Source organism: Antedon mediterranea, chromosome 3 (assembly GCF_964355755.1).
Source record: "Antedon mediterranea chromosome 3, ecAntMedi1.1, whole genome shotgun sequence".
In the NCBI taxonomy this organism is placed as follows: Eukaryota; Metazoa; Echinodermata; class Crinoidea; order Comatulida; family Antedonidae; genus Antedon; species Antedon mediterranea.
The window spans coordinates 1,644,734-1,655,986 of record NC_092672.1 but is presented as its reverse complement, the minus strand read 5'-3'; the positions used below and the strand labels follow the sequence as shown (position 1 = coordinate 1,655,986).

General features: G+C 34.8%; 1 pseudogene; it reads right to left on the bottom strand.

Moving 5' to 3' along the window:
• Positions 1-2,128: 2,128 nt before the first annotated feature.
• Positions 2,129-8,753, bottom strand: LOC140044458 (lymphocyte-specific helicase-like; annotated as a pseudogene).
• Positions 8,754-11,253: the final 2,500 nt, after the last annotated feature.

The window sequence follows — 11,253 nt, the reverse complement described above, 5'->3', positions numbered from 1 at the left end:
CACGAAACTTCCACAAAATCCAGAGTTAATTAAAAATTTTCTAAAGACCCATGACGATAAAATTGTACTGCTTCTCGATGGGTTAGATGAATTAAGATTTAATAATCCAAGCGTACTTAGTCTGTTCAAAAAGAACAACTTAAAAAACAGTTCCGTAATACTTACTTCACGATCAGAAAACATAGATAAATTCGTAGAAGCATGTGACGTACATGTAAGAGTTAATGGGTTCAACAACGAGAGCATAGGAAAGTACATTGACAAACATTTTGAGTATTTTGAACAACCACAATTGGGAAAATCCCTTAGAAACGAATTGGATATTGACACTTATCGGGCTTATTATTATTATTGGAGAAAACATCCTGAAGCGTATGCAATGTGCAAAAATCCAATGCTGCTTTGTTCAATCTGTTTGATATGGGAAGGCAGTCAAAGCCTTCCTAAAGATAAAGCTGAACTTTTTAAAGAAATATTTCGTACTATTTTGAATCAGTTCAACAAACAAGAACAATTCGCCAAGCTTTCTAAATTTGAAGACACACCAGCAAAGCATGTAAATGCTATGATTTTGTTGGGCAAATGTATGTATGATAGCTTGAAAGTAAACCAACTTTCAATAAACATGAAAGATTTGAATGATAAACATACGACTAAAGATTTGGTTGATTTGTCCGTGAAACTTGGATTTGTTTACGAAGAACCACCGATTTTAAAATCGAATTTTGATAACATTTTTATGCCTCCTCACAAGTTGATAGTAGAGTCATTGGTGGGATTTTACTTGTGCAAATTATGTGAAAGTGAAGGTATTAAGAATGAGTGCTCAGATGTACGAACATTATTTACACCATTGGATGATGATGAGTGGGAGGTGATACGAGAGAGTGAGCATTTATACAGAGCGACAGAGTTTGCAATTGGTTTCCTTGGTGATAAAGCTGGCGGTTTCCTCAAGCACTGGGTTACAAATCGTTTGTCAACATATCGCTATCTGCCGAGAAATTTAAACTTTGTTAAAAAACAACATAAAGATGCTGTGATAAATGAATTAATTAATCACATGACAAGCAAAGATTTAGAAATAAATAATCATTTGGATGATATATCTACCTCCATAAGAATGTTTATTGATTACATTAGTCCAGGTGTACAATGTGATGGGCATTTTATACGTCTAATTATGCAATTGTATTGTATGCAATATGATCGGCATAGTGTCAGTGACTTTTGTAGTAAGATGGCATTGGAGCGAAAGGGAAGAGTTATTGCACACATTTTAGGCATTGAAGGTAAATGTAACAATGTTTGGATTGAGAATCTATCACGTGATGTATTTCATGACTTTGTATCAGAATGTTCTCGCAAACAAGTTCAATTAGCATTACGTGATCTCACTATCTCTGATAGTAACCTTCACAACATTGATGTTAATTCAATGTCTTCATTACTCATTATGTGTCCTAAGCTGGAGGGGCTTTTCATGAGTGATTGCAATCTATCAGCTGACGTCATCAATCACTTGGGTACAGAATGTTCTCTCAAACAAGTTCAATTAGCATTACGTGATCTCTATATCTCTGGTAATAACCTTCACAACATTGATGTTAATTCATTGTCTTCATTACTCATTATGTGTCCTGAGCTGGGGTGGCTTTACATGAGTGATTGCAATCTATCAGCTGACGTCATTGATCACGTGTCTGAAAAGTGTTCAATAAGAAATATTACATTTGTTCATTAGTTAGTTTTCACTGATAACGTATGTTACTTCTACTATATAACAAACACATTTTTAAATCTCGCAGCAAGCAGGTGTCAATTTTTAATATCGCAAATAATTGCATTTCTAACATTAAATTTGTATTCAATATAAAAACGACCTTTTATATATAAATCGTATAGTAGATTAAATCAATATGATAATCTAAAACATTAGCTTTTATAAAATGTTTTTAAACATTTTATTTTGCCATACTTACCTTCATCGACGGAGCGCGCGCGCGTACTTCCGCACGCGGCACACTAGCAACGCAAGTAATAATTATTAACAGCTGTAGCATGCAGATAAACAAGAATGTTTGTTTCTTATTCATTATAATCTTTATAAGCTGTGCTGCCATATTTATTGAAAATGATTCTTTTATAATAATGCAATGTTTTTTACTTGATATATTGTATAGAATTGGTTGTGCGTGTTTTAAAGTAATTATGTGATAATATTATATTAAATGTAATTAATACAACTCTTTATAATTAGGTTGGATGGTTAAATACTAAAAGTAAAGTGGTACAACTTGAAACTACAAAACATAACATGAACATAATGATGAAACGTAATTTGTTATCAAAAGCAGTTTTATTAAATGAAAACGTAATTAGAAATTATATTAACAAATAAACATATTATGAGATGTCTTTGGCACAGTAACAACAACAGAACAAAGTTGTAGTAGAATTTGTAAAACTAAAAATGACAAAAATCAAACAATGAAGACATTATATAATATAGTTTAATATCAATGAATTTTGCATTTAGTTTCATTGCTGTGTTTTTAAATATATTTTTTGATGTAGAAATATTTTTTCTATATGATGTAGAAATAGTGAAATATAATTCTGTATAAAATAAATTTAAAGTTTATAAGTTATGGATTACCATTTGTAGATTGGAATAATTAAAGGTGCTACTTAATTTTGAGATATATTTGTGTACAGACTTTGATTTTCTTTTGTTGTAAGAGTAATAACACTTGGTGTTAACAATAGTTTAAACCTGAACACTGTGCAGACTTGTAATAACACTTGGTGTTAACAATAGTTTAAACCTGAACACTGTGCTGACTTGTAATAACACTTGGTGTTAACAATAGTTTAAACCTGAACACTGTGCTGACTTGTAATAACACTTGGTGTTAACAATAGTTTAAACCTGAACACTGTGCTGACTTGTAATAACACTTGGTGTTAACAATAGTTTAAACCTGAACAATGTGCTGACTTGTAATAACACTTGGTGTTAACAATAGTTTAAACCTGAACACTGTGCAGTGAAGAAAACAACAGTAACTACTTGCATAGAAATAAATGTCATAAATACCATTAACAATCCCAGATTTCAATTTGTGCAATATTGGGTATACAGTATGTGAACCCAGTACTGTAGTAAATTTAAAGCCAGGAGCCATGTATTTGATGTGGATATCTTGATGGAGAATTGAATGAATATGCAGAGATCAAACTTGTAATAGATTGTTGAAGACAGGTTAGTTATCCTTCTCTAGCTGAGATCTTTAACTCCATGACATTCTCATCGCAGGATTCCAGAACCTTAAACGCTTCATTCTCCTTTACTGGTTTCAATTTCTTTCCCGCGTTATTCTTAACAAGGTCGCTGCGATCCAATATCGTCGCTGATGACTTGTTGTTTACAGTTTTTGATAATGCCAGAGTGATCAGTGGAGCGTAACACTTTTAGTAGTTCCATGGGATCCATCACAGCTTCTCTCACCATAGTTTTACTGCCTTTGAATTTACCTAAAAACAAAATAAGATAATGAATTTTTTAAATGAATGAGAACAATCAATGCCTAGAAGTTTGCATACCACTGTACAAGTCTATAAAACAATATGATTAATTTAATGTATTTATCCGGCGTTTATTGTTCAGGAGGGTTTTTAGGGAGGTGTGAAAGACAAAACTGACCTTGATGAAAGACCATCTTCTCCAGCTTCCTCTTTGCAGCTCCTCTCTCCACTATCTTCTGGTCAATGGTGTTAATGGTCACTAACCTGTACACAACCACTGGCTTTTCTTGACCAATTCTGTGGCATCTATCTTGGGCTTGTAGATCTGACTGTGGATTCTATAATATAACTATAAATGCTACTTTACAATGTATTGAAAGTCACTACACTAAAACAAACATTACACCACAAGATTGTGACTAATTATTAAAACATGGGTTCAAGGATGTTGCCAATAAGACGTGCTGAAATAAGTCACATGTGCGCTCTTTATTCTTTCACTATCATGCGCTTGAGTGCAAAAAGTGCGCAAAAAAAAATTATATTGCAATCTGTGAGTAAATCGTATAATGACTGTGTCAGCTGTTGTCAAGTTGATGCCTAACCCACCAGCTCTTGTTGAACAGAAAGATGAAATAATCAGGATCATTGCTGAAATTACTAATCTGAGAAAGATAATAACACAACTTTCTTCCACTAATTTTGAATAATTGAGAAAAACAAACATGTTTTGTGGCTGCTACAACCAACTGATATTAAAGATAATTTGGTAAAAATTAAGACAAACACATTTTCCATCTTTTCTCTATCAGCAAAAATATTCATAATACTAATTAACATAATACAGCAGAAGTAGCTAAAATCAGAATGAGTTTATCATCTTAATTCAGTATCATTTATATTTACAAGTTCTTCCAAATAATTCTAAATTTCTTCATCTTCACCATGCGGGTGCTTACCTGGTTGTTGTCTCTCAGCAAAAGCCATGCTGCCATCTAGACGACAGTAGTTGTGGTTTCTTAAGTGGCAGTAATCTTCAAGTATGTCAAGCATTGAGGTCATCTGGAAAAAGATGAGGACCTACAGACAAATATATCAGACATTGAGGTCATCTGGGAAAAGATGAGGACCTACAACAGACAAACAAACAAATATATCAGACATTGAGGTCATCTGGGGAAAGATGAGGACCTACAAACAAACAGACAAACATATCAGACATTGAGGTCATCTGGGAAAAGATAAGGACCTACAAACAAACAGACAAACATATCAGACATTGAGGTCATCTGGGAAAAGATCAGGACCTACAGACAAACAGACAAACATATCAGACATTGAGGTCATCTGGGAAAAGATCAGGACCTACAGACAAACAGACAAACATATCAGACATTGAGGTCATCTGGGGAAAGATGACGACCTACAGACAAACAGATCAGGCATTGAGGTCATCTGGGAAAAGATGAGGACCTACAACAGACAAACAAACAAATATATCAGACATTGAGGTCATCTTGGAAAAGATCAGGACCTACAGACAAACAGACATATAATTCAGATGGTTTCATAAAATAATCTGGTACCAATTGCCAATTTCATTAACTTATTACATTCTTTTAAACTAACATGAATATTTACGATTGATACCTTGTGTCCACGCTTCTTCTCCAACACTAAAAGCTTTCCGCATGACTTGACAAGATCCTCATCAACTTTGAACTGTTGCGTGACCGGGTCAAGTGGATATTCCAGTAGGTAAGGATGGTTACAACATTTTCTTAGTTGCATTACAATGTTTTGAAGCTTAATATTAACTACTGATTCTGTATTTGATGGAGTCTCACCTGGTGCAGTTGGTTCTCTGAAATAAATAATAAAAGGGGTATAAAGTAATGTATTCATGGATGTTGTACTGGTGGACAGGGACACCCTCTTACAGGATATTATAAGACACCAACCAACACCATACTACAAAGACTAATGTGTCTCTAATCTTTTTGTACCAATCTTCAACATCATCAGATTCCTCAGTTTCATTAAATACAATGGAGTAGTCAACATTTTTAGAGCATCCTCTCTTGGGTCGACCTTTTGGGGTCAATGTTACCTCTTCTTTTTTCTGTTGAACAAAAGGATGGCAAGATGAATAACAACAACATTCTTTTTATAAACACTTCAATAGTTATTTGGAACTTAATAACATAAGGCACCTAAACAAACTATAGAAAGTATGGCATCAGGACTCGATTTTTTAACTTTTAGTTATCAACCAATCATTGGCTAATTCTTACTGCAATTTCTCAGCTGCAGAATCACGCCTCATTTATTTTCTAATTTCATGTTAACTACCCCTAGACACTCTGGCTTGTAGGCAGCTAGGTTGATTAAAACAGAGCCATGGCACATGATGCACTGTTCTTACCTTGGGTTTGACCTTATCAATAATTGACCTGTCTAGAGTTGATGCGTAGAATTCTTGTTGAGTTACAATGATCTCTTTCTTTGAAGGTATTGTCAGGTCAACATCTGATTTTAAGCGTCGTAATAAAATGGCATAAGAATCTATAAGATACAAACAGCTTTAATACAGAATAAAATTACCCACAGAAAATATCAACATTGATCTGTGCATGCATTAAAGTCCAGTATAATCTGTTCCGTTCTCATCGGGACTATAATTGGTTGATTTAATGCAAAGTTTATGGCGTCTCGCTCTGTTAATTACCGTTCCCTTCGTTTTTGATCTAAGAAACTATTAACTGATTTGTTGGCAGTACCTGGTGCATCATGGATATAACATGTTGTTCTCTCTCCTTAGCTACAATGGCTTCTTCCTCTTCATGACTTGTAAAGGAATTAAAATCAAACCAGGATTCAAACCTGAAAAATAAGATAAAGGAAATTTATATCCACATCAGTTTACAGAGGGAAATTGTTTGGTGGGCAGTGATTGACATATTTTCCTTTCACACATGCTCCAGAAAATAAAAATTGCGTTGCATGTTGTTTTCACAACACGCCATGTGCCAATCTTTTATAACTGCATGCCGCATCATGAAAACAAAAAGTAACTAATGCTGTATGACGAACAATCTGTTGCGAACCTCAACTGGAGCAGGACCGGATTCAAATTGATAACAATTTATACTTACGTTTGTAGATCATCAAACACTTCTGGTAGTAAGAAGTTTAGCATAGACCACAACTCAGACAAGTTGTTTTGAAGTGGGGTACCAGTAAGTAGAAGTCTGTTGGCAGATTGGTACGTCTTTAGTTCTCTAAAATAAACATAGTTGAATACAAAACAATTTATCTTACCACCTTATTATTTAAATAGCTTGTATAAAGTTGGTGGCAAAGTTGTACTGCTATAAATTCATTACGAACATGTTAGGATATTTCTCTAAACATGATGGTGTGTTCCAAACAGTGAAAGTGGTAGGTAAGTCTAGGTTAACAGACTTAAGTTGGTATGTGAAATATAAGCTGGGTAGAATCAATTTAGGTTAGGCTCAACTTTACTCAGCACAAATACTTCTTTACATAATGACACTCTGTGTGTAAATTGTATGGCAGATTATTGACCACGCTGTAATAAAATGTAGTAATTATTTATTTAACTTACCCAATCACTGTCATATATAATGACTGTGTCAGCTGTTGTCAAGTTGATGCCTAACCCACCAGCTCTTGTTGAAAGCAGAAAGATGAAATAATCAGGATAATTCCTGAAATTAATAATCTGACAAAGATAATAACACAACTTTCTTCCACTAATTTTCAATCATTGAAAAACAAATATATATAACTGATATATTGTATTAAAAAGATAATTATTCTTAATTGCTTTTGGACGTGTAAAACTTAAGACAACCACATTTGTCAACTGAATTAAGTTTTCTCTTTAATCCGACGTATTCTTGAATGCTTACATGTTGTCTAACAGTAAGAACATTCTTGCACTCATTCTTAAAAAGAAAACAGAAACGTAATAATACAGCATTCAGTAGACCTAGTTGCTGCTAAAATCAGAATGTGAAATGTCTATAATATCAACTGGTCATTCTTCATTGTGCATTCACTATAATTTACATTTACAAATTGGTAAAAACAACATATAGTTGTTTCTCTACTCTATATCCACGAGTGCTTACCTGTCAACAGCCATCTAGACGACACAGTAGTTCTGTCTCTGTACACAAGGAGGTATATGTAGGTCTACATGGTCGTGGTGGAAGTATCTCCATGGATGGTTTGTGTAGCAGCTATAATCTTCACGTATGTCACGCACTGTCATCAGCTGTGAGAAGATGATGAGGACAATTCTGATCGGTAACGGGACGTTTTGCCGAAAGCCATTTCGCCGACAGACCACTGACCGACAGCCTATTCGCCGACTGGACATTTCGCCGACAAGACATTTCGGCGACAGGACATTTCGCCGAAAACCATTTAGCCGACAGACAATTAACCGACAGACATTTGACCGACAAACATTTGACCGACAAGACACTTTGACAATAGGAAACCGCCGAAATTTTGTATGTACGAGTTTTGAATTGAATTTAAAACGATTGCATTACGGTCTCGTAACGTGAAAGAACAACGAATTCTCAACAAAATATAAAATTAAAACATAGGCCTATTTGTTTCATAGATGTAAGTGTTAATAATTCGTAATGTCAATTCGGCAATATATCCTATGTCATTGTCAACGAAATAGTTGTCGGCGAAATGTCTTGTCGGCCAGTTGTCTGTCGGCTAATTGTCTGTCGGCGAAATAGTTGTCGGCGAAATAGTTGTCGGCAAAATGTCTTGTCGGCGAAATGTCCTGTCGACCAAATATCCTGTCGACTAAATGACCGGTCGGCTAAAAATGTCTGTCGGCTAAATGACTGTCGACGAACTTAATAGCATTCGGCAAAATGTCCTAGGCCTAGTAGTACTAGCTTCTGATAAGAAATTGAGGTCATCTAGGCCCAGGCCTAGATAGTAGTAGGCTACTAAACTAGGCTAGCCTAGTTAGAATTCACACGTCCCTCCTCCGACTCTCCAGTTTTTGTAGGGTAGAAAAGGGAGAAAAGTGTGCATGGTACGCCCTCTGGCTGGCTGCTGTGTGTGTGGTGGAAAGATAACCATTGATGTGTTCATAATTGTCACGTTAGTTAGGTGCCAGGTAGGCTAGTCACGGTTTACGATGAAATCGGTCGCGTGTGAAATCGGTCGCGTTTGAAATCGGTCGCGATAAAATCAACTTCCGGTATTTTGTATGGCGCGCCGCTAGAGCTATACTAGACTTGCCCCAAGTCTGTATTGTTTTTTTATTTTATTTATTTGTTTTTATTTCGACCGCGATTTTTGTCTGAAAATACAGACTTGTGAAACACGTATAGAAATCGATTTGCAGACCGCAAACATCCGATAAGAATGACGTAGGTTATCATACCGTATTTGGCTATATGGGGCGGGCGGTATGTAAATATGGATTTCGAATCAACCAATGATCATTTTGTTTCAAAATGAAAAAGATCGAGTAGGCCTACGTACAGTGCTGAATGTACGATCGAGTTCGAGGCTCGTGTTGAAATATGAAATCGTGTTGCCAAGTTTTGTTTATTAATTGTTTAGTCCTTAGTCTAGGTCTCCTTCGTAGGTCTTACTCAACTCGCACGTATGACCTGCCAAATAAAACGCCAATAAGGTAGGCCTACATAATACCACCACCGGCACACAACAGGATTCACACACAACACAGGGCTACACCACACTACACAGAACAGGACAGGGTCTGGGTGGGAATTAAATCAAATTATCTCCGCGTAATATTAAATGATCCATATAAAATCCTGTACCCAAGTACACTGTCTAAACGTAACATAGCTCATGCGTACCATCTTAGTTGTTGAGTCTTTGAAATTCTGAAATATGAATATTAAAATGGTGTACGAGTGAGTAGCCAATCGCATGCAGCTGAAACTAGTCAACCGGATAATCTATGCACCAAGAATTCTTGGTGTCAAACCACGTGACTTTTGCGTGTTTCCCCAGACGGAGTATCCAAACTCAAGTAATACACGTATGAAACGCCATATGTGCAAAAATATTTATATTTTTACTAATATTAAGAAAAAACTCCGTCTGGAGCCCAGACTAGAGCTATACGTTTGAAATCGGTCGCCCTTGAAATCGGTCGCGCTATTTTGTATGGAGCGAGATGCATGCTAGCGGGATTTACATTTTCTTCGTTTATATAGTCTAGATTTAATTGATATTTTTTAGGAACCAGATTATTTATGTGGATATTTTTTATTTTGGTTAATAATATTTATTATCAATCATTTTTTTTTATTTCACAGGTCTCGGAGAAGGACCGTGTCTTTTCAAAATGGCCATTTCTAAACACGTTTAAATATTTTATTAGGCATATAATAATTTACCTCTATTTTATTATATGTACTGTAATTAATATATTATACTGTATAGAGAATATACGTCTGTGTCTTTTAGTAATACAGTATTATGCAAACAATTACGTAAAAGAGAACAATTTATTTAAAAACAATAAACGTTACAATGTATAACCCGTAAAGCCAGCGTATCCATTTTTATACTTATGCATAATGTGGCAGATATATCATATATTGGACCACCTTATTTTAATTTCTATTTTATTTATGTCCGTACGTTATGTAGGATTAAGTAGAGGCCTATAATGATTATTGTTGAGGAAAATCACGTGTATATTTTTATTTCTAATGTTTAGGCCTAAAATAGTTTCTAGTAAAAATGATTATTATATGCGGGTCGTTAAAAGACGAGTTACTGAAATAAACCCCGAAATAGGCCATAACGTGGATGCGCCTTCTATGATCGTGCAGACGACGTTAACTGCACGTTATTTTGCTGACGGGGATTCCCCTTAAAAAAACACGCACTAGTGTGTCAAATCATGGACAAAACACGTACGACGATCGTTGTCCATGGCCATGTAAAGATGACGTATAGGCCTATTACTAACCATACGTTTGAAACATCCATGGTGAAACGATGTATATAATTTACGTATATACGTCGGCGATACTATAGTTTTTAATTTGAATATTTCTTCATTTATAATAATCACTTTAATGTAAATAATATAAGTACCACTCAGTGTCTCACATCCGTACGCCGTTCGTACATCTAAATGTTTAAAATATCAGTGCAAGATTACCTCTTTGAGAATCGTGCCCACCTTTTAATATCCATCCATTATTATTCTCACATCTAGGCCTATCATTGTACAGATAGTCATAGTATAGGCCCTGTAGATTGATTTATAACGGCATATTATTTTATTAGTATTATCCTAAAACCATGCTCACGTAAGAGTGGCGGAAATCGAACGTAAAAATCATCATCATACATCATCTTCCTTTATTGCATAAACCTCATTGAGCTGGTATCCACTTGCAGATATAAAACTAGTTTCGTATTATTAACTGCGATTAAAAAATACGCAATAGGCGCGTCTAATTGTTTAATATTAAATTATTTCAACATTATTAAAACTTTAAACAGTGGCATGTTAATCTTTTCAAAAACTTAAACAATATTCAATAACACTTTTTAAAACGATTTTCTAAACACATTACAATTATTCATTGACACCTGACGTAAGATAAAATGAAAACACAAATTATTTATAAATAATGAGATAATATTTATATTTACTGTAGTAAA